This window comes from Nycticebus coucang, chromosome Y, assembly GCF_027406575.1.
Source record: "Nycticebus coucang isolate mNycCou1 chromosome Y, mNycCou1.pri, whole genome shotgun sequence".
NCBI classification, from domain to species: Eukaryota; Metazoa; Chordata; class Mammalia; order Primates; family Lorisidae; genus Nycticebus; species Nycticebus coucang.
The window spans coordinates 4,222,318-4,244,713 of record NC_069805.1 but is presented as its reverse complement, the minus strand read 5'-3'; positions in this window follow the sequence as shown (position 1 = coordinate 4,244,713).

The following is a 22,396-nucleotide window of genomic DNA, read 5'->3' as shown; positions in this document are numbered from 1 at the left end:
ATAGGAGGATGCAGGGAGCCCCGCTGAATGGCTGGAGGGACATCAGAGTTGCTTCAAAACCAGAGCATGACCATTTAGGGAAACACATATCCTGATTCAGCCCTGCTTCCTCCTCGGTGGTCATGAACCGCTAATGGGCTTGAGTATCCTAGCATGACATCTGGGTCTCTCAGTTTTGCTTTCTTTGCTAACCCCAAATGACCTTTGGTGGCCACCATAGTCATTCTAGAGCCTCACCTTCTCCACTGTGCCCCGGGCACTGGAAAAGTGCGACTTTCAGCCCCAACCTTCCACTGCCCACCTGACCTTACCTCTGTTCTGTCTCATCATTACTTTCTTCTTCATGTAGTAGTGCAGGAGATTGAGCCACTGGTTCTCGCTTTTTAACTGGTATTAAAAAAAGGACAAGTTGAGTCCTGTATCAAGCATATTTCCCCCAGAATCCTAGAAATCCAATATGTCACTTCTAATGATATCCTGATTGGTCTTACCTCTGCAGTCTGATTATACCCAGGGTAGCTGTTGTTTCAACACCAGCTGATATTTTAATCCTTAGGAAAGAAAACCTAATGGCAGTTAGTATGGAAGAAGATATGAACAGGAGTGTGTCTAACCTCACATCATGTCATGGCTAGGATTTCTAGTTTCTCTTGGGTTTACTTGACCCAAAGAGGATCTGGTTTGGTTGGTGGAGGGGGGCTTAGGATTTTATTTTTAACTGCATTTCCTCTCTCCTCCCCTGCCACATTTTCCTATCTCTTGCTCTTTCTCTCCTCTCTCTCTATATACATACACAATATATATTTATATGTGTGTGTGCATAACTTTGTATTATTTATTTATGTAACAATATGTGTGGATACTTATATGTTATTTATGTATATTTTTCTATATATGAGACTCATACAGGATGGCCATAAAGTCAATCTCCCCCTCTCTCTCTGTACCATGCTCTCTCTTTGTCTGCATACATACACACACACTACACACACAAGGGGTGCCAAAACTGTATATACGTTTTAAGACATCTTATTTAAAGTAAAATCACTCCTTCCCGAAAAGTGTACAAACTGCAGGTAAAATGGATGTGTGTAGAATATCTAGGTACCCTTGACCAGTACAGTACCATCAATTCAACTTCAAAAAGCCATACACAGGTAACATCCTTTAAAAGGTACATATATTTCTTGCACTTTCATAAACAAATGAGACATATGTAAAAACAGGGCACAGAAATATTGTTCTATTCATATTTTGTTTGTTTGTTTGTTTTGTTTTTTTTGCCGGGGCTAGGTTTGAACCCGCCACCTCCAGCCTATGGGACTGGCGCCCTACTCCTTGAGCCACAGGCACCACCCCTATTCATATTTTTTTAATCCTTTTATTTATATTTCAACATGGATTTTATGGCTCAATATTTATGCCCACACACATCTGCTACAAGGCATGAAAGTTTCTTAAAGTATACATTTTTCTTCTCTCCTCGTTGTCTTAAAATATGGAAATGAACTTGCACTGAATAATGATAGTTTTGTTATTCTTTAAAGTTGTAATAGTCAAGTCACGTTTGACTTCTGCAATTAGAAGAGGGGCTGAATTTTGACTTGTATTCATCTTGTGTTATCCGTATGTATCACGATAGACAATTTAATGCACGTTTTCTTTTTTTAATCTGTATGCATCTTGACATCCTCCAATTAAGAACACATACTGCCCACTTGATAAAGCTAGAATGTACACATCTATATCTTAAGACAGAGCATTAACTTTTACAAACAAGTAGTTAATATAAGAAGGAAATCTGGATTCGTAAAAGTAAGTGTGTGGTACCAGAAAAAATGGAATATAGGTTTGTACATACACATGTCATTTCCACATCCAGGTTGAATCACTACATAGTCAGTGATTATTCATAGTGTGTATGTTCATCTTCATGGCCCATTCTTTTTAAGATATAGTTAAGTGTTTACACAGCCATGAAGTATCAAAGAAGAAGCTGGCCAGTACTTTAGCTAAAATACAGCTTGCATGCCAGACCACGGAAGGAGCTCATTTTGAACCTTAGACCATTTGTGCTTAACAGATGTATAAAATAACAGTATCAAACAGCATATAATCCAAGGATTTTCTCAAGTGCACAGTTAGTACTGTACAGGAGAGATCATATGCAAGGCCAGAAAACAAGTCTTAGAATATTTTAAGAATGAAATTCTATCAAGTATGTTTTTTCAATATAATGAGATAAAAGTAGAAATCAAGAACAATCTGAAGCACTTCTGTGATTTCACAGACGTAAAGAAAGCAAATAACATATGACTTAAGCACTTTGAAAACATCACTACCCATGATCTAGCAGAATTTATCCACGGATACAAAAATGATTCAACAAATAAAAATCAACAGAAATGACCATTACTATAACAGAATGGAGCACAAAACTGTATTGCCATTTCAATAGAGTAAGAAAGAACATTTGACGCAATTCAACATCTCTTCAAAATAAAATATTTCAACAAATTATGTACAGAAAAAATTTACCTGAACACACGAAAAACAATATATGACAAGCTCTCGGTAAACATCTGATTAAATGGTAAAAGAAATAGTTTGTCTAAGGTCTAGAAAATTACAAGTTTGGATATTCTCATTACTTCTATTCAGCATAATCTCTAAATCCTACACAAATGAATATAGAAGAGAAAACAATGGATGCATCCAAATAAAAAGAAACAAGTAAAATTTCCCTTGTTTCCATATAATCTGGCATTGTTTATATAGAAAAACTTATAAACTTCAGTCAACTTATAGAGTACAAAATAGGCTGAACACCTGTTCTTCCATATAATCTGGCATTATTTATATAAGAAAAACTTATAAACTTCAGTCAACTTATACAGTACAAAATAAGCTGACAAAATTTGTAGAGTTTGTACACACAACAGTAATTCATGTGATACAAATAACTGAATGACTATGACTATTTCATGTTAACATGTCAATAGTGTAAAAATAATTGAAATGATTTGCAGAGTCAATGCAATCTGTCAAAATACCAATGCTATTCTTCATATGAATACAAAATCAAAAACAATGCTAAACAATGCAAGAAACAAAGCTAAAACCACAAAATTTTCAGAATAGCTAAAGCAATTTTGAGCAAAATGAACAAAGTAGAAATTTTCATCCTGCTTCTTTGCAAAATATACTATAAAAAATACTATCACAATAGCACATCACTGGCATAAAAAAAGACACATGGGCTAAAGTTAAATTGTAGCCACAAATAAATTAATGCATTTACAGTTAATTAATTTTTAAGAAAGGACTCAAAAGCATGCAAAGAGTAAAAGAACACCTGTTCCAATAAATTATTTTAAGGAAATACACATATTTCCTTGATAAACACATAAATAACAATAAAATTAAACCATACTTCTTGCCATACAAAAATCAGTTCAAATGGATCAAAGACTTAAACGTAAGGCCTGAGAGTATAAAAATACTAAAAGGAATCACAAGAGAAAATTCCATGACATTAGTCTTAACAATTATTTTTCTTAGTATGACCTCAAAAGTATAGGAAACAAAGGAATAAATAAATAATGTGTTTTTATTGAACTAAATTCTTTCCGTACATCAGAAGAAATGATAGAGTAAAGAGACAGCTCATAGAATGGCCAAAATTATTGCAAATACAAAATACACAAAAATATTTTAACATATAATTGAAATTCATCTCAATAACAAGAAAACAACCTAAATTTAAAAATGGGGAAAGGACCTGAACAAACATTTCTCAAATTGATACTATAATGGCCAAAATATTCAAAATACTCAACAACACTAATCATTAGAGAAATGCAAATCTAAACCACAAGAAAATTTTTACATCATTGCTATAAGAATAACCATCAACAAGAAGAGTAAAGATTAAGTGTCAGGGAGGTTGTAGAGAAATGCATGCAACACTTGCAGAATGTGGCACATATCCTTTATTTCACTTCACATTGGAGAATACATAAGTAGGTTCTTCCATTATGAAAAACAATATGAAAATACCTCAAATACTTAAAAAAATAAAAAAAAAATAGCAAACTATTGTTTATACATCTAAAATAGAAGACATCAGTTTGCAGAAGAAATACCTGACTTCCCATGTTTATGGTAGCCATGCTATTCAAATTTGGGGTATTGCTAAAGTATGGAAAAAAGCTAAGTAGCTCCCATATTTCTCCACTTAATTTGAGTGGACACAAAATGTAGTATATTTACAAAATGGAACATTGCATAGACATTGAAAAGAGGGCAGCAAGACTGCCGGCAGACGAAGCCACTCTGAATATAATCGGGTTACCGGCCTACCCAGGAAGGATCATTTTCCTGGAAAGCATGTCCCTCCCCGGGAATAGTGAATGGACCAATCCATGCCCTCCTAACTTTGTACCACTTACCTGCCCAGGTAAAACTATGGACAGACCAATTCTGGCTGCCCTAATCCTTTTATCCCTGTCTGCCATAGCCCACATGTGGATTTCTGTCTAGACATGAATCTCACCCCACCTGTACTCCAGGTGAAATAAAAGCCACATGTATACCATGGAATACTATGCAGCCTTAAAGAAAGATGGAGACTTTACCTCTTTCATGTTTACATGGATGGAGCTGGAACATATTCTTCTTAGTAAAGTATCCCAAAAATGGAAGAAAAAATACCCAATGTACACAGCCCTACTATGAAACTAATTTGGGACTCTCACATGAAAGCTATAACCCAGCTACAACTTAACAATAGGGGGAAGTGGGAAAGGGGGGGTGGGTAGAGGGAGGGGAATCGGAGGGATCACACCTGTGGTGCCTATTACAGGGGTATTTGCGAAACTTGGTAAATGTAGAATGTAAATGTTTTGGCACAGTAACTGAGATAACGCCGGAAAGGCTATATTAACTACTGTGATAAAAATGTGTCAAATGGCTTATGAAGTGAGTGTATGATGCCCCATAATCATATTATTGTATACAGTTATGATTTAATAAAAAAAAAAAAAGCCACATTAATTGCGCAAATTGGAACTCCATCTTCCTTTTGTCTTTTGGCTCGCAATGATTTTATCCTTGGGTCTGGAACCTTTCACCCCGCACGCAAACTCTAGATTGGACTTCTGATTTAAATATAAATGAAAAAGAAAATTCTGGTAATTGTGACTATATGGATAAATCCAGAGGTCATGATGTGAAGTGAAATAAAGGATACATGCCACATGGAACAATTCATATATGGAATTTTAAAAGTTGATCTTATAGAAACAGAGAATATAATAGTGCTTAATAGTGCCTGTCATGTAATTAACATCAAAATATGTTTTCTTGAAAATTCTGAGCATACAAGTGCTCTAATCATGAAAATAATTTTATGAAGTTATGCATTTGTTATTGAGCTAGATGTAAACACTTCACATTGTAAATACACATTTTATATGCCAATTTAAAAATAAATGTAGATATAATTTTAAAAAGTAATATATTAAGAATACATACCAGAGGGGAGACAAGATGGCGGACTGAAGCCAGCTTTCAACAAAGGCTCCCGTCAAGAAGGAGAGTTAAGGGACAGGAATTTAGTAGGTATCCTGGTGGACTTGAGCCTCACCAAGAGAGAAGGCTGAAGAACGCACATCAACACCGCTGAGGCAAGTTGTGATCACAAGGATGCAAACAAAAGGTACAAAATCCACCACCAAGCAGATGGGAGTCCCCCTCCCCCATGAGACCGACTCAAGAGCCCCACAATTGAACAAGCGGGCAGAAATTAAAGGCCCTCCCACTACACTCCACGGGAGAGACCTTCTAAAAACTGGACCTACCTCCCCTACTGGGGTGCCGTGGCGTTCTCCTGCGGACATAGGGCTGAATAAAACTTTGGGAATCCTTTGCCGGCAACCCTGAATCCCCGGCGCTCCCCTCCCGCCCACTGAGGTCTGGAGGCCTGTCTCCCAGGACTTCGGATCCTTGGGTGATTTCTCAAGGGGAGTGGACAGTCCCCGAGTTGCGACTGGTCAGCATTGACTCTGAGGCGCAAGTGAGGAGAGGGCACCGGGCTGAGGGGGAGTCACCCTCACGGCACTTCCCTGCGGTGCAGTGCACCAACCCTCCCCGGGCATACGGGGCCCAGACTGAATAAGACTCTGGCCTCCCCGCTGAGAGCTGAGAGCCCCTATTCTCACTCGGGGTCTGAGGGCCTATCCCCCAGGAGTTCGGCTCCTTGGGTGATTTCTCGAGGGGAGTGCACAGTGCCTGAGCTGCGTCAGGTCAGCGCTGACTCTGGGATACGTGAGCGAGGAGAGGGCACTCTACTGAGGGGAAATCAAGCCTTGGTGGCACTTCCCTGCGGTGCAGTGCAGGAGCCCTCCCCGGACCGTAGTATTGCGTAAAACTGAATGAAACTCTAGCTTCCCCCCACACACTCCCAATCGGGATCTGGGGGCCCATCCCCCAAGAGTTCTGATTCTTGGGGGATCTCTTAAGGGGTGTGGACCCAGCACAAACTGCGGCCACTCAGTGCTGACTCTGGGGCACGGGACAGAGGAGAAAAGGGTCGCCTGAGTGCCCACACCAGAGCAGCAGTTCCCTGGAGGTAGATCAACAGCCGTTTTTTCTTTAACGGCAGAACGCTCACTTCGGGATATTCTGAGGCCACACCCCGTCTCCCTGGGCAACCAGAGGACGCCAACGACACGGCTCAAAAACCCAGGAAGCTTCCAGGGCGGGGCCGACCCAGAGAGGTATACAAATGCAATTCTCCAATGGCAAAGATGTTTGAACTCAAAACAGCCCATCTTCTGTAGGCGACGACAGGAACAGAGACAGAACCTCACAAAGTTGTCTGTTCTGTTCTGTTCTGTTATCAGCATCCATCAGGGACGGAGCTAAGCCTGAGTGAATACCTCCCTCCCACCACCTGCATCAAGGACTCAAAGATGTCAGGCCCCATCTCCTCCTGCTAGATTGCGGCAGTCTGCGGGGGCTTGGCAGACTTCCTCGCGATTCAGGCAGGTGCAAACCCCTGGAGTGTCTGTTCACTGCAGGCAACTGGGTTAGCCATCTGCAGAGATACCAGTGACTGGGTCCGACGGAGGGGCAAAGTGGGGAAGGAGACGTCAACCTTCCCAGACTGCTCTGTTTGCTGGGTGGCTCCTCCTAACTCCACACTGCACTGGAGTGAGCTGTGTCAGAGGAGTCACCAGGCCCCTGTGATCCAGTTCCCAAAGACCTCCTGAACCCTTCCAACCGAGACAAGTGCCGATTGAGACAGTTGATTCGGACCATATGAACTGGGCTACTAGACTGAGGACTTTTCAGGCGGTGCCCTGGGTGTGCGATTGTAGGAAGGTTTGATTCCCTTTTCCAACTGGGGCCAGAGGTGGGCAGGCGGGGTGACTTAATTGCTGATTTTTCCACACAGCTGACACTTCAAGCCAGAGTAGAAGTTGCAATAGGATCGAACAGAAACCAGCTGAAAACAAGACAGAACCACTTTGCTCCACCACACCAGACAGGGCCCCAGTTTCTCAGGCCACAACACTGTACGGGCCCTCGATAAAACCCCAGGGGAAAAACCAAAGGGAGTAAACCATGGGGCGGAATCAGCGGAAAAACTCTGGTAACATGAATAACCAGAATAGATCAACCCCCCCAAGAAAAGATACGGCAGATGTGATTGAAGATCCCATTCATAAACAACTGGCTGAGATGTCAGAAGTCGAATTCAGAATTTGGTTTGCAGACAAGATTAATAAAATGGAATTAGGAATTCGAGGAGAAATTCAAAAACTGCCTCAAGAATTTAACGAATTTAAAGACAAAACCACCAAAGACTTAGACACACTGAAACAAGAACTTACAGCCCTCAAAGATATGAAAAATACAGTAGAATCCCTCAGTAACAGAATGGAGCAAGCAGAAGAAAGGATTTCTGACATTGAAGATAAAGTCTTCGAACGCTCCCAATCTCTCAAAGAGGAAGAGAAATGGAGAGCAAAAACGGATCACTCACTCAGAGAACTCTCAGATAATTCAAAAAAAAACAACATAAGGGTTATAGGAATTTCGGAGAACGATGAAGTGGCTGCCAAGGGCACAGAGGCCCTTCTACATGAAATTATGAAAGAAAATTTTCCAGACATGCCTAGAGAATCTGAAATTCAGATAGCAGACAGCTTCAGAACCCCAGCACGATTCAACCCCAATAAGCCATCTCCCAGACATATCATAATTAGCTTCACTAAAGTTAACATGAAAGAGAAGATTCTCAAAGCAGCCCGGCGAAAGAAAACTATAACGTACAAAGGTAAGAATATTAGAATAACTGCAGATCTCTCTGCTGAAACTTTTCAAGCAAGAAGAGGCTGGTCATCAGCTTTTAATCTCCTAAAGCAAAAAAACTTTCAACCCAGGATCTTGTATCCAGCTAAACTGAGTTTCATTTATGATGGAGAAATTAAATACTTCAATGACATTCATATGTTGAAAAATTTGCCATAAGTAAACCAGCTCTTCAGGATATTCTCAGACCTATCCTCCACAATGACCAACCCAATCCTATACCACAAAAGTAAACTCACTCAGAAACTTCGGATCAAACTACAACTTCCACACTGGCGAAAGGATTAAAAATGTCCACTGGACCTTTGAAAAACTCGATACCCAAAATTCCACCAGACTTATCAATACTCTCCATCAATGTGAATGGCTTAAACTGTCCTCTAAAGAGGCATAGGTTAGCTGACTGGATACAAAAACTCAAGCCAGATATTTGTTGCATACAAGAGTCACATCTCAACTTAAAAGACAAATACAGACTCAGAGTGAAAGGATGGTTATCCATATTTCAGGCAAATGGTAATCAGAAAAAAGCAGGTGTTGCAATTTTATTTGCAGATACAGTAGGCTTTAAACCATCAAAAGTAAGGAAGGACAAGAATGGTCACTTCATATTTGTTAAGGGTAATACTCAATATGACGAGATCTCAATTATTAATATCTATGCACCCAACCAGAATGCACCTCAATTTATAAGAGAAACTCTAACAGACATGAGTAACTTGATTTCCTCCAGCTCCATAATCGTTGGAGATTTCAACACTCCCTTGGCAGTGTTGGATCGATCCTCCAGAAAGAAGCTGAGCAAAGAAATCTTAGATTTAAACCTAACCATCCAATATTTAGATTTAGCAGACATCTACAGAACATTTCATCCCAACAAAACTGAATACACATCCTTCTCATCAGCCCACGGAACTTACTCCAAAATTGATCACATTTTAGGTCACAAGTCTAACCTCAGTAAATTTAAAGGAATAGAAATTATTCCATGCATCTTCTCAGACCATCATGGAATAAAACGTGAATTGAGTAACAACAGGAATCTGCATACCCATACAAAAACATGGAAGTTAAATAACCTTATGCTGAATGATAGCTGGGTCAGAGATGAGATTAAGAAAGAAATCACCAATTTTTTGGAACAAAACGACAATGAAGACACAAACTATCAGAACCTCTGGGACACTGCAAAGGCAGTTCTAAGAGGGAAATTTATAGCACTGCAAGCCTTCCTCAAGAGAACGGAAACAGAGGAAGTTATCAACTTAATGGGACATCTCACGCAAATGGAAAAGGAAGAACATTCCAACCCCAAACCCAGTAGAAGAAAAGAAATAACCAAAATTAGAGCAGAATTAAATGAAATTGAAAACAAAAGAATAATACAACAGATCAATAAATCAAAAAGCTGGTTTTTTGAAAAGGTCAATAAAATAGATAAACCTCTGGCCAACCTAATCAGGAAAAAAAGAGTAAAGTCTCTAATATCATCAATCAGAAACAACAAAGACAAAATAACCACAGACTCATCAGAAATCCAAAAAATCCTTAATGAATATTACAAGAAAATTTATTCTCAGAAATATGAGAATCTGAAGGAAATTGACCGATACTTGGAAGCACGCCACCTTCCAAGACTTAACCAGAATCAAGTGCAAATGTTGAACAGACCCATATCAAGTTCAGAAATAGCATCAACTATACAAAACCTCCCTAAAAAGAAAAGCCCGGGACCAGATGGTTTCACGTCAGAATTCTACCAAACCTTTAAAGAGGAATTAGTACCTATATTACTCAACCTGTTCCAAAAGGTAGAAAAAGAAGGAAGACTACCCAACACGTTCTATGAAGCAAACATCACCCTGATCCCCAAACCAGGAAAAGACCCAACAAGAAAAGAAAATTATAGACCAATATCACTAATGAATATAGATGCAAAAATATTCAACAAGATCCTAACAAACAGAATCCAGCAATACATCAAACAAATTATACATCATGACCAAGCTGGTTTTATCCCAGGGTCTCAAGGCTGGTTCGATATACATAAATCTATAAATGTAATTCAGCACATACAATTTAAAAAACAAAGACCATATGATTCTCTCAATTGATGCAGAAAAAGCTTTTGATAATATCCAGCATCCCTTCATGATCAGAACACTCAAGAAAATTGGTCTAGAAGGGACTTTTCTTAAACTGATAGAGGCTATCTACAGCAAACCCACAGCCAATATCATATTGAATGGACTTAAATTGGAATCATTTCCACTCAGATCAGGAACCAGACAAGGCTGCCCATTGTCTCCATTGCTTTTCAACATTGTAATGGAAGTTTTAGCCACCGCAATTAGGGAAGAAAAGGCGATCAAGGGTATACATATAGGGTCAGAAGAGATCAAACTTTCGCTCTTCGCAGATGATATGATTGTGTATCTGGAAAACACTAGGGACTCTACTACAAAACTCCTGGAAGTGATCAAGGAATACAGCAGCATCTCAGGTTACAAAATCAACATTCATAAATCGTTAGCCTTTATATACACCAACAACAGTCAAATTGAAAAAGCAGTTAAGGACTCTATCCCATTCACAGTAGAGCCAAAGAAGATGAAATATTTGGGAATTTACCTAACAAAAGACGTGAAAGATCTCTATAAAGAGAACTATGAAACTCTAAGAAAAGAAATAGCTGAAAATGTTAACAAATGGAAAAACATACCATGCTCATGGCTAGGAAGAATCAACATTATCAAAATGTCCATACTACCCAAAGCAATATATAATTTCAACGCGTCCCTATTAAAGCTCCACTGTCATATATTAAAGATCTTGAAAAAACATTACTTCGTTTTATATGGAATCAGAAAAAACATCGAATAGACAAGACATTACTCAGAAATAAAAACAAAACAGGAGGAATCACACTACCAGACCTCAGACTTTACTACAAATTGATAGTGATCAAAACAGCATGGTATTGGCACAAAAACAGAGAAGTAGATATCTGGAACAGAATAGAGAACCAAGAGATGAATCCAGCTACTTACCGCTATTTGATTTTTGACAAGCCAATTAAAAACATTCAGTGGGCGTTATCTCAGTTACTGTGCCAAAACAGAAAATAAAAAGTAACAAAGGGAAAGAGATGGGCAGAACAGTTCTTGATGAGAAATCCTTGCTGTTCTCCAGAAATATTGGCTCTTCTATAAATAAAACTGTTGATCTCAAAAAAAAAAAAAAAAAAACATTCAGTGTGGAAAAGATTCCCTATTTAACAAATGGTGCTGGGTGAACTGGCTGGCAACCTGCAGAAGACTGAAATTGGACCCACACCTTTCAACATTAACTAAGATAGACTCTCATTGGATTAAAGATTTAAACTTAAGACATGAAACTATAAAAATACTAGAGGAGAATGCAGGGAAAACCCTTGAAGAAATTGGTATGGGTGAGTATTTCATGAGGAGAACCCCCCCGGCAATTGAAGCAGCTTCAAAAATACACTACTGGGACTTGATCAAACTAAAAAGCTTCTGCACAGCTAAGAACACAGTAAGCAGAGCAAGCAGACAGCCCTCAGAATGGGAGAAGATATTTGCAGGGTATAACTCTGACAAAGGTTTAATAACCAGAATCCACAGAGAACTCAAACGCATCAGCAAGAAAAAAACAAGGGATCCCATCGCAGGCTGGGCAAGGGATTTGAAGAGAAACTTCTCTGAAGAAGAAAGGAGCAAGACCTTCAGACATATGAAAAAATGCTCATCATCTTTAATCATCAGAGAAATGCAAATCAAAACTACTTTGAGATATCATCTAACTCCAATGAGACTAGCCTATATCACAAAATCTCAAGACCAGAGATGTTGGTGTGGATGCGGAGAAAAGGGAACACTTCTGCACTGCTGGTGGGAATGCAAATTAATACATTCCTTTTGGAAAGATATATGGAGAACACTCAGAGATCTAAAAATAGATCTGCCATTCAATCCTGTAATTCCTCTGCTGGGCATATACCCAGAAGACCAAAAATCACAACATAACAAAGATATTTGTACCAGAATGTTTATTGCAGCCCAATTCATAATAGCTAAGTCATGGAAAAAGCCCAAGTGTCCATCGATCCACGAATGGATTAATAAATTGTGGTATATGTATACCATGGAATACTATGCAGCCTTAAAGAAAGATGGAGACTTTACCTCTTTCATGTTTACGTGGATGGAGCTGGAACATATTCTTCTTAGTAAAGTATCCCAAGAATGGAAGAAAAAATACCCAATGTACACAGCCCTACTATGAAACTAATTTGGGACTCTCACATGAAAGCTATAACCCAGCTACAACTTAACAATAGGGGGAAGTGGGAAAGGGAGGGGTTGGGTAGAGGGAGGGGAATCGGTGGGATCACACCTGTGGTGCATATTATAGGGGTATTTGCGAAACTTGGTAAATGTAGAATGTAAATGTTTTGGCACAGTAACTGAGATAACGCCGGAAAGGCTATGTTAACCACTGTGATAAAAATGTGTCAAATGGTTTATGAAGTGAGTGTATGATGCCCCATAATCATATCATTGTATACAGTTATGATTTAATAAAAAAATTAAAAAAAAAAGACATGAAACTATAAAATTACTAGAGGAGAATGCAGGGAAAACCCTTGAAGAAATTGGTCTGGGTGAGTATTTCATGAGGAGAACCCCCCGGGCAATTGAAGCAGCTTCAAAAATACACTACTGGGACTTGATCAAACTAAAAAGCTTCTGCACAGCTAAGAACACAGTAAGCAGAGCAAGCAGACAGCCCTCAAAATGGGAGAAGATATTTGCAGGGTATAACTCTGACAAAGGTTTAATAACCAGAATCCACAGAGAACTCAAATGCATCAGCAAGAAAAAAACAAGGGATCCCATCGCAGGCTGGGCAAGGGATTTGAAGAGAAACTTCTCTGAAGAACACAGGCGCAAGGCCTTCAGACATATGAAAAAATGCTCATCATCTTTAATCATCAGAGAAATGCAAATAAAAACTACTTTGAGATATCATCTAACTCCAATGAGACTAGCCTATATCACAAAATCTCAAGACCAGAGATGCTGGCGTGGATGCGGAGAAAAGGGAACACTTCTGCACTGCTAGTGGGAATGCAAATTAATACATTCCTTTTGGAAAGATATATGGAGAACACTCAGAGATCTAAAAATAGATCTGCCATTCAATCCTTTTTATCTTTTTTTTTTTATTTTTTTATTAAATCATAACTGTATACAATGATATGATTATGGGGCATCATACACTCACTTCATAAGCCATTTGACAATTTTATCACAGTGGTTAACATAGCCTTTCCGGCGTTATCTCAGTTACTGTGCCAAAACATTTATATTCTACATTTACCAAGTTTCGCAAATACCCCTGTAATATGCACCACAGGTGTGATCCCACCGATTCCCCTCCCTCTACCCACCCACCCCTTTCCCACTTCCCCCTGTTGTTAAGTTGTAGCTCGGTTATAGCTTTCATGTGAGAGTCCCAAATTAGTTTCATAGTAGGGTTGTGTACATTGGGTATTTTTTCTTCCATTCTTGGGATACTTTACTAAGAAGAATATGTTCCAGCTCCATCCATGTAAACATGAAAGAGGTAAAGTCTCCATCTTTCTTTAAGGCTGCATAGTATTCCATGGTATACATATACCACAATTTATTAATCCATTCGTGGATCGATGGGCACTTGGGCTTTTTCCATGACTTAGCAATTATGAATTGGGCTGCAATAAACATTCTGGTACAAATATCTTTGTTATGTTGTGATTTTTGGTCTTCTGGGTATATGCCCAGCAGAGGAATTACAGGATTGAATGGCAGATCTATTTTTAGATCTCTGAGTGTTCTCCATATATCTTTCCAAAAGGAATGTATTAATTTGCATTCCCACCAGCAGTGCAGAAGTGTTCCCTTTTCTCCGCATCCACACCAACATCTCTGGTCTTGAGATTTTGTGATATAGGCTAGTCTCATTGGAGTTAGATGATATCTCAAAGTAGTTTTGATTTGCATTTCTCTGATGATTAAAGATGATGAGCATTTTTTCATATGTCTGAAGGCCTTGCGCCTGTCTTCTTCAGAGAAGTTTCTCTTCAAATCCCTTGCCCAGCCTGCGATGGGATCCCTTGTTTTTTTCTTGCTGATGCGTTTGAGTTCTCTGTGGATTCTGGTTATTAAACCTTTGTCAGAGTTATACCCTGCAAATATCTTCTCCCATTCTGAGGGCTGTCTGCTTGCTCTGCTTACTGTGTTCTTAGCTGTGCAGAAGCTTTTTAGTTTGATCAAGTCCCAGTAGTGTATTTTTGAAGCTGCTTCAATTGCCCAGGGGGTTCTCCTCATGAAATACTCACCCAGACCAATTTCTTCAAGGGTTTTCCCTGCATTCTCCTCTAGTATTTTTATAGTTTCATGTCTTAAGTTTAAATCTTTAATCCAATGAGAGTCTATCTTAGTTAATGGTGAAAGGTGTGGGTCCAATTTCAGTCTTCTGCAGGTTGCCAGCCAGTTCACCCAGCACCATTTGTTAAATAGGGAATCTTTTCCCCACTGAATGTTTTTAATTGGCTTGTCAAAAATCAAATAGCGGTAAGTAGCTGGATTCATCTCTTGGTTCTCTATTCTATTCCAGATATCTACTTCTCTGTTTTAGTGCCAATACCATGCTGTTTTGATCACTATCGATTTGTAGTAAAGTCTGAGGTCTGGTAGTGTGATTCCTCCTGTTTTGTTTTTATTTCTGAGTAATGTCTTGGCTATTCGAGGTTTTTTCTGATTCCATATAAAACGAAGTAATGTTTTTTCAAGATCTTTAAAATATGACAGTGGAGCTTTAATAGGGAGTGCGTTGAAATTATATATTGCTTTGGGTAGTATGGACATTTTGATAATGTTGATTCTTCCTAGCCATGAGCATGGTATGTTTTTCCATTTGTTAACATTTTCAGCTATTTCTTTTCTTAGAGTTTCATAGTTCTCTTTATAGAGATCTTTCACGTCTTTTGTTAGGTAAATTCCCAAATATTTCATATTCTTTGGCACTACTGTGAATGGGATAGAGTCCTTAACTGCTTTTTCAATTTGACTGTTGTTGGTGTATATAAAGGCTACCGATTTATGAATGTTGATTTTGTAACCTGAGACGCTGCTGTATTCCTTGATCACTTCTAGGAGTTTTGTAGTAGAGTCCCTAGTGTTTTCCAGATACACAATCATATCATCTGCGAAGAGCGAGAGTTTGATCTCTTCTGACCCTATATGGATACCCTTGATCGCCTTTTCTTCCCTAATTGCGGTGGCTAAAACTTCCATTACAATGTTGAAAAGCAATGGAGACAATGGGCAGCCTTGTCTGGTTCCTGATCTGAGTGGAAATGATTCCAATTTAAGTCCATTCAATATGATATTGGCTGTGGGTTTGCTGTAGATAGCCTCTATCAGTTTAAGAAAAGTCCCTTCTAGACCAATTTTCTTGAGTGTTCTGATCATGAAGGGATGCTGGATATTATCAAAAGCTTTTTCTGCATCAATTGAGAGAATCATATGGTCTTTGTTTTTTAATTTGTTTATGTGCTGAATTACATTTATAGATTTACGTATATTGAACCAGCCTTGAGACCCTGGGATAAAAGCAACTTGGTCATGATGTATAATTTGTTTGATGTGTTGCTGGATTCTGTTTGTTAGGATCTTGTTGAATATTTTTGCATCTATATTCATTAGTGATATTGGTCTATAATTTTCTTTTCTTGTTGGGTCTTTTCCTGGTTTGGGGATCAGGGTGATATTTGCTTCATAGAACGTGTTGGGTAGTCTTCCTTCTTTTTCTACATTTTGGAACAGGTTGAGTAATATAGGTACTAATTCCTCTTTAAAGGTTTGGTAGAATTCTGACGTGAAACCATCTGGTCCCGGGCTTTTCTTTTTAGGGAGGTTTTGTATAGTTGATGCTATTTCTGAACTTGATATGGGTCTGTTCAACATTTCCACTTGATTCTGGTTAAGTCTTGGAAGGTGGCGTGCTTCCAAGTATCGGTCTATTTCCTTCAGATTTTCATATTTCTGAGAATAAAGTTTCTTGTAATATTCATTAAGGATTTTTTGGATTTCTGATGAGTCTGTGGTTATTTTGTCTTTGTTGTTTCTGATTGATGATATTAGAGATTTTACTCTTTTTTTCCTGATTAGGTTGGCCAGAGGTTTATCTATTTTATTGACCTTTTCAAAAAACCAGCTTTTTGATTGATTGATCTGTTGTATTATTCTTTTGTTTTCAATTTCATTTAATTCTGCTCTAATTTTGGTTATTTCTTTTCTTCTACTGGGTTTGGGGTTGGAATGTTCTTCCTTTTCCAGTTGCGTGAGATGTCCCATTAAGTTGTTAACTTCCTCTCTTTCCGTTCTCTTGAGGAAGGCTTGCAGTGCTATCAATTTCCCTCTTAGAACTGCCTTTGCAGTGTCCCAGAGGTTCTGATAGCTTGTGTCTTCATTGTCATTTTGTTCCAAAAAATTGGTGATTTCTTTCTTAATCTCATCTCTGACCCAGCTATCATTCAGCATAAGGTTATTTAACTTCCATGTTTTTGTATGGGTATGCAGATTCCTGTTGTTACTCAATTCAAGTTTTATTCCATGATGGTCCGAGAAGATGCATGGAATAATTTCTATTCCTTTAAATTGACTGAGGTTAGACTTGTGACCTAAAATGTGATCAATTTTGGAGTAAGTTCCGTGGGCTGATGAGAAGGATGTGTATTCAGTTTTGTTGGGATGAAATGTTCTGTAGATGTCTGCTAAATCTAAATATTGGATGGTTAGGATTAAATCTAAGATTTCTTTGCTCAGCTTCTTTCTGGAGGATCGATCCAACACTGCCAAGGGAGTGTTGAAATCTCCAACGATTATGGAGCTGGAGGAAATCAAGTTACTCATGTCTGTTAGAGTTTCTCTTATAAATTGAGGTGCATTCTGGTTGGGTGCATAGATATTAATAATTGAGATCTCGTCATATTGAGTATTACCCTTAACAAATATGAAGTGACCATTCTTGTCCTTCCTTACTTTTGATGGTTTAAAGCCAGTGTATCTGCAAATAAAATTGCAACACCTGCTTTTTTCTGATTACCATTTGCCTGAAATATGGATGACCATCCTTTCACCCTGAGTCTGTATTTGTCTTTTAAGTTGAGATGTGACTCTTGTATGCAACAAATATCTGGCTTAAGTTTTTGTATCCAGTCAGCTAACCTATGCCTCTTTAGAGGACAGTTTAAGCCATTCACATTGATGGAGAGTAAGGATAAGTCTGGTGGAATTTTGAGTATCGAGTTTTTCAAAGGTCCAGTGGACATTTTTAATCCTTTCGCCAGTGTGGAAGTTGGAGTTTGATCCGAAGTTTCTGATTGAGTTTACTTTTGTAGTATAGGATTGGGTTGGTCATTGTGGAGGATAGGTCTGAGAACATCCTGAAGAGCTGGTTTACTTATGGCAAATTTTTTCAACATATGAATGTCATTGAAGTATTTAATTTCTCCATCATAGATGAAACTCAGTTTAGCTGGATACAAGATCCTGGGTTGAAAGTTTTTTTGCTTTAGGAGATTAAAAGTTGATGACCAGCCTCTTCTTGCTTGAAAAGTTTCAGCAGAGAGATCTGCAGTTATTCTAATATTCTTACCTTTGTACGTTATAGTTTTCTTTCGCCGGGCTGCTTTGAGAATCTTCTCTTTCATGTTAACTTTAGTGAAGCTAATTATGATATGTCTGGGAGATGGCTTATTGGGGTTGAATCGTGCTGGGGTTCTGAAGCTGTCTGCTATCTGAATTTCAGATTCTCTAGGCATGTCTGGAAAATTTTCTTTCATAATTTCATGTAGAAGGGCCTCTGTGCCCTTGGCTGCCACTTCATCAGTCTCCGAAATTCCTATAACTCTTATGTTATTTTTTTTCGAATTATCTGAGAGCTCTCTGAGTGAGTGATCCGTTTTTGCTCTCCATTTCTCTTCCTCTTTGAGAGATTGGGAGCGTTCGAAGACTTTATCTTCAATGTCAGAAATCCTTTCTTCTGCTTGCTCCATTCTGTTACTGAGGGATTCTACTGTATTTTTCATATCTTTGAGGGCTGTAAGTTCTTGTTTCAGTGTGTCTAAGTCTTTGGTGGTTTTGTCTTTAAATTCGTTAAATTCTTGAGACAGTTTTTGAATTTCTCCTCGAATTCCTAATTCCATTTTATTAATCTTGTCTGCAAACCAAATTCTGAATTCGACTTCTGACATCTCAGCCAGTTGTTTATGAATGGGATCTTCAATCACATCTGCCGTATCTTTTCTTGGGGGGGTTGATCTATTCTGGTTATTCATGTTACCAGAGTTTTTCCGCTGATTCCGCCCCATGGTTTACTCCCTTTGGTTTTTCCCCTGGGGTTTTATCGAGGGCCCATACAGTGTTGTGGCCTGAGAAACTGGGGCCCTGTCTGGTGTGGTGGAGCAAAGTGGTTCTGTCTTGTTTTCAGCTGGTTTCTGTTCGATCCTATTGCAACTTCTACTCTGGCTTGAAGTCTCAGCTGTGTGGAAAAATCAGCAATTAAGTCACCCCGCCTGCCCACCTCTGGCCCCAGTTGGAAAAGGAGAATCAAACCTTCCTACAATCGCACACCCAGGGCACCACCTGAAAAGTCCTCAGTCTATTAGCCCAGATCAAAAGGTCCTAATCAACTGTCTCAATTGGCACTTGTCTCGGGTGGAAGGGTTCAAGAGGTCTCTGGGAACTGGATCACAGGGGCCTGGTGACTCCTCTGAGACAGCTCACCCCAATGCAGCGTGGAATCAGGAGGAGCCACCCTGCAAACAGAGCAGTCTGGGAAGTTTGACGTCTCCTTCCCCACTTTGCCCCTCCATCAGACCCAGTCACTGGTATCTCTGCAGATGGCTAACCCAGTTGCCTGCAGTGAACAGACACTCCAGGGGTTTGCACCTGCCTGAATCGCGAGGAAGTCTGCCAGGCCCCCGCAGACTGCCGCTATCTAGCAGGAGGAGATGGGGCCTGACATCTTTGAGTGTTTGATGCAGGTGATGGGAAGGAGGTGTTCACTCAGGCTTAGCTCCGTCCCTGATGGATGCTGCTAACAGAACAGAACAGAACAGACAACTTTGTGAGGTTCTGTCTCTGTTCCTGTCGTCGCCTACAGGAGACGGGCTGTTTTGAGTTCAAACGTCTTTGCTGCTGGTGAATTGCGTCTGAACACCTCTCTGGGTCGGCCCCGCCCTGGAGGCTTCCGGGTTTGTGAGCCGTGTCACCGGTGGCCTCCTCTGGTTGCCCAGGGAGACAGGGGGTGTGGCCTCAGAATATCCAGAAGTGAGCGTTCTGCCGTTAAAGAAAAAATGGCTGTTGATCTACCTCCAGGGAACTGCTGCTCTGGTGTGGGCACTCAGGCGACCCTTTTCTCCTCTGTCCCGCGCCCCAGAGTCAGCATTGAGCGGCCGCAGTTTGTGCTGGGTCCACACCCCTTAAGAGATCCCCCAAGAATCAGAACTCTTGGGGGATGGGCCCCCAGGCCCGGATTGGGAGTGGGGCGGGGGGAAGCTAGAGTTTCATTCAGTTTCACGCAATACTACGTCCGGGGAGGGCTCCTGCACTGCACCGCAGGGAAGTGCCGCCAAGGCTTGATTTCCCCTCAGCAGAGTGCCCTCTCCTCGCTCACGTGTCCCAGAGTCAGCGCTGACCTGACGCAGCTCAGGCACTGTGCACTCCCCTCGAGAAATCACCCAAGGAGCCGAACTCCTGGGGGATAGGCCCTCAGACCCCGAGTGAGAGTAGGGGTTCTCAGCTCTCAGCGGGGAGGCCAGAGTCTGATTCAGTCTTGGGCCCCCTATGCCCGGGGAGGGTTGGTGCACTGCACCGCAGGGAAGTGCCGCGAGGCGTGACTCCCCCTCAGCCCGGTGCCCTCTCCTCACTCGCGCGCCTCAGAGTCAATGCTGACCAGTCGCAACTCGGGGAATGTCCACTCCCCTTGAGAAATCACCCAAGGATCCGAAGTCCTGGGGGACAGGCCTCCAGACCTCAGTGGGCGGGAGGGGAGCGCCGGGGATTCAGGGTTGCCGGCAAAGGATTCCCAAAGTTTTATTCAGCCCTATGTCCGGCAGGAGAACGCCACGGCACCCCAGTAGGGGAGGTAGGTCCAGTTTTTAGAAGGTCTCTCCTGTGGAGTGTAGTGGGAGGGCCTTTAATTTCTGCCTGCTTGTTCAATTGTGGGGCTCCAGAGCCGGTCTCATGGGGGAGGGGGACTCCCGTCCGCTTGGTGGTGGATTTTGTACCTTTTGTTTGCGTCCTTGTGATCACAACTTGCCTCAGCGGTGTTGATGTGCGTTCTTCAGCCTTCTCTCTTGGTGAGGCTCAAGTCCACCAGGATACTTACTAAATTCCTGTCCCTTAACTCTCCTTCTGGACGGGAGCCTTTGTTGAAAGCTGGCTTCAGTCCGCCATCTTGTCTCCCCTCCGGTGAACATTTTTAATCCTTTTGCGACTGTGGAAGTTGGATTTTAATCAAAAGTTTCTGGGTGAGTTTATTTTTGTGGTGGAGGCTTACGCTGGTTTTTCCGGAGGATAGGACTAAGAATATCCTAGAGAGCTGGTTTAGTTACGGCAGATTTCTTCAACATGTGAATGTCATTAAAGTATTTAATTTCTCCATGATAAATGAAACTGAGTTTAGCTGGATACAGGATCCTGGGTTGAATGTTATTTGGTTTTAGGGGATTAAAAGTCGATGACCACCCTCTTCTAGCTTGAAATGTTTCAGCAGAGAGATCCGTAGTTTTATTCTAATATTCTTCCCCTTGTACCTTATGGTTTTCTTTTATCTGGCTGCTTTCAGAATTTTCTCCTTCATATAAACTTTAATGAAATTGATTATGATGTGTCTGGGGGATGTCTTATTCAGGTTGAGTCATGTTGGAGTTCTGAAACTGTCCGCTATCTGAATTTCAGAATCTCTTGGCATCTCTGGAAAGTCCTCTTTCATAATCTCATGAAGAAGGATTCTGTGCCTTTTGAAGCCACTTCGTCGCTTTTGGGGATCCCTATAAGACGAATATTGGTTTTCTTCTAATTATCCCAGAGCTCTCTGAGTGATCTGTTTTGCCTTACATTTCTTTTCCTCTTTGAGAGTTTAGGAGCGTTTGAAAGCTTTGTCTTCAATGTCAGAAATCCTTTCTTTTGCTTGTCCCATTCTGTTACTGAGGGATTCTACTGTGTTTCTCAGATGTTTGAAAACTGCAACTTCATCTCTCAATGTGTCAAAATCTTTGGTCATTTACTCTTTGAATTTGTTGAATTCTTGAGACATCTTTTGGGTTACTGCTTGGAATTCTAATTTTACCTTACTTGCTATCCAGATTCTAAATTCAATTTCTGACATCTTAGCTATTTGTTTGTGCATGGGATCTTGTGCTATGTCTGCCTTATTCTTTGGGGGAGTTGATGTACTCTGATTATTCATATTGCCAGAGTTCTTTTGTTGATTTCACCTCATGATTATTTTTCACTGTTGCCTCTGGCTGTCCTTAGAGTCGTGGAGGTGTCTCTCCAAGATTAGACCCCAGCAGGATCACTCTAGTGTTGGTGGATATTTGTAGCTACTCTGGGTCTACCCCAGCCAGGGAGTTCTGGTTGTGGAAGCAGCTCCAGAGTGTGACAAACCGGGATCCAGCAACAGGGTAGGGGGTGGTGCACATGGTTCTTGGAATGCCTGGATCCCCATGTTTTTGTCAAAGAGAGCTGAAGGCTCCAGCAGTCCATGGCCAGGAGAAGGGCTCCACACAGAGGCAGGGAGGACTCTGGAGGGCAAGTGTCTACCAGAGTCTCTAGCCAGAGGAGTGGGCCAGTGTGGAGCCAGGGAGGGTATGGGAGGGAAGATGTGTGTTTGTGTTGCTCCCGGAGTTCCTGGTCAGGGCGTGCAGAGGCCTGGCAGA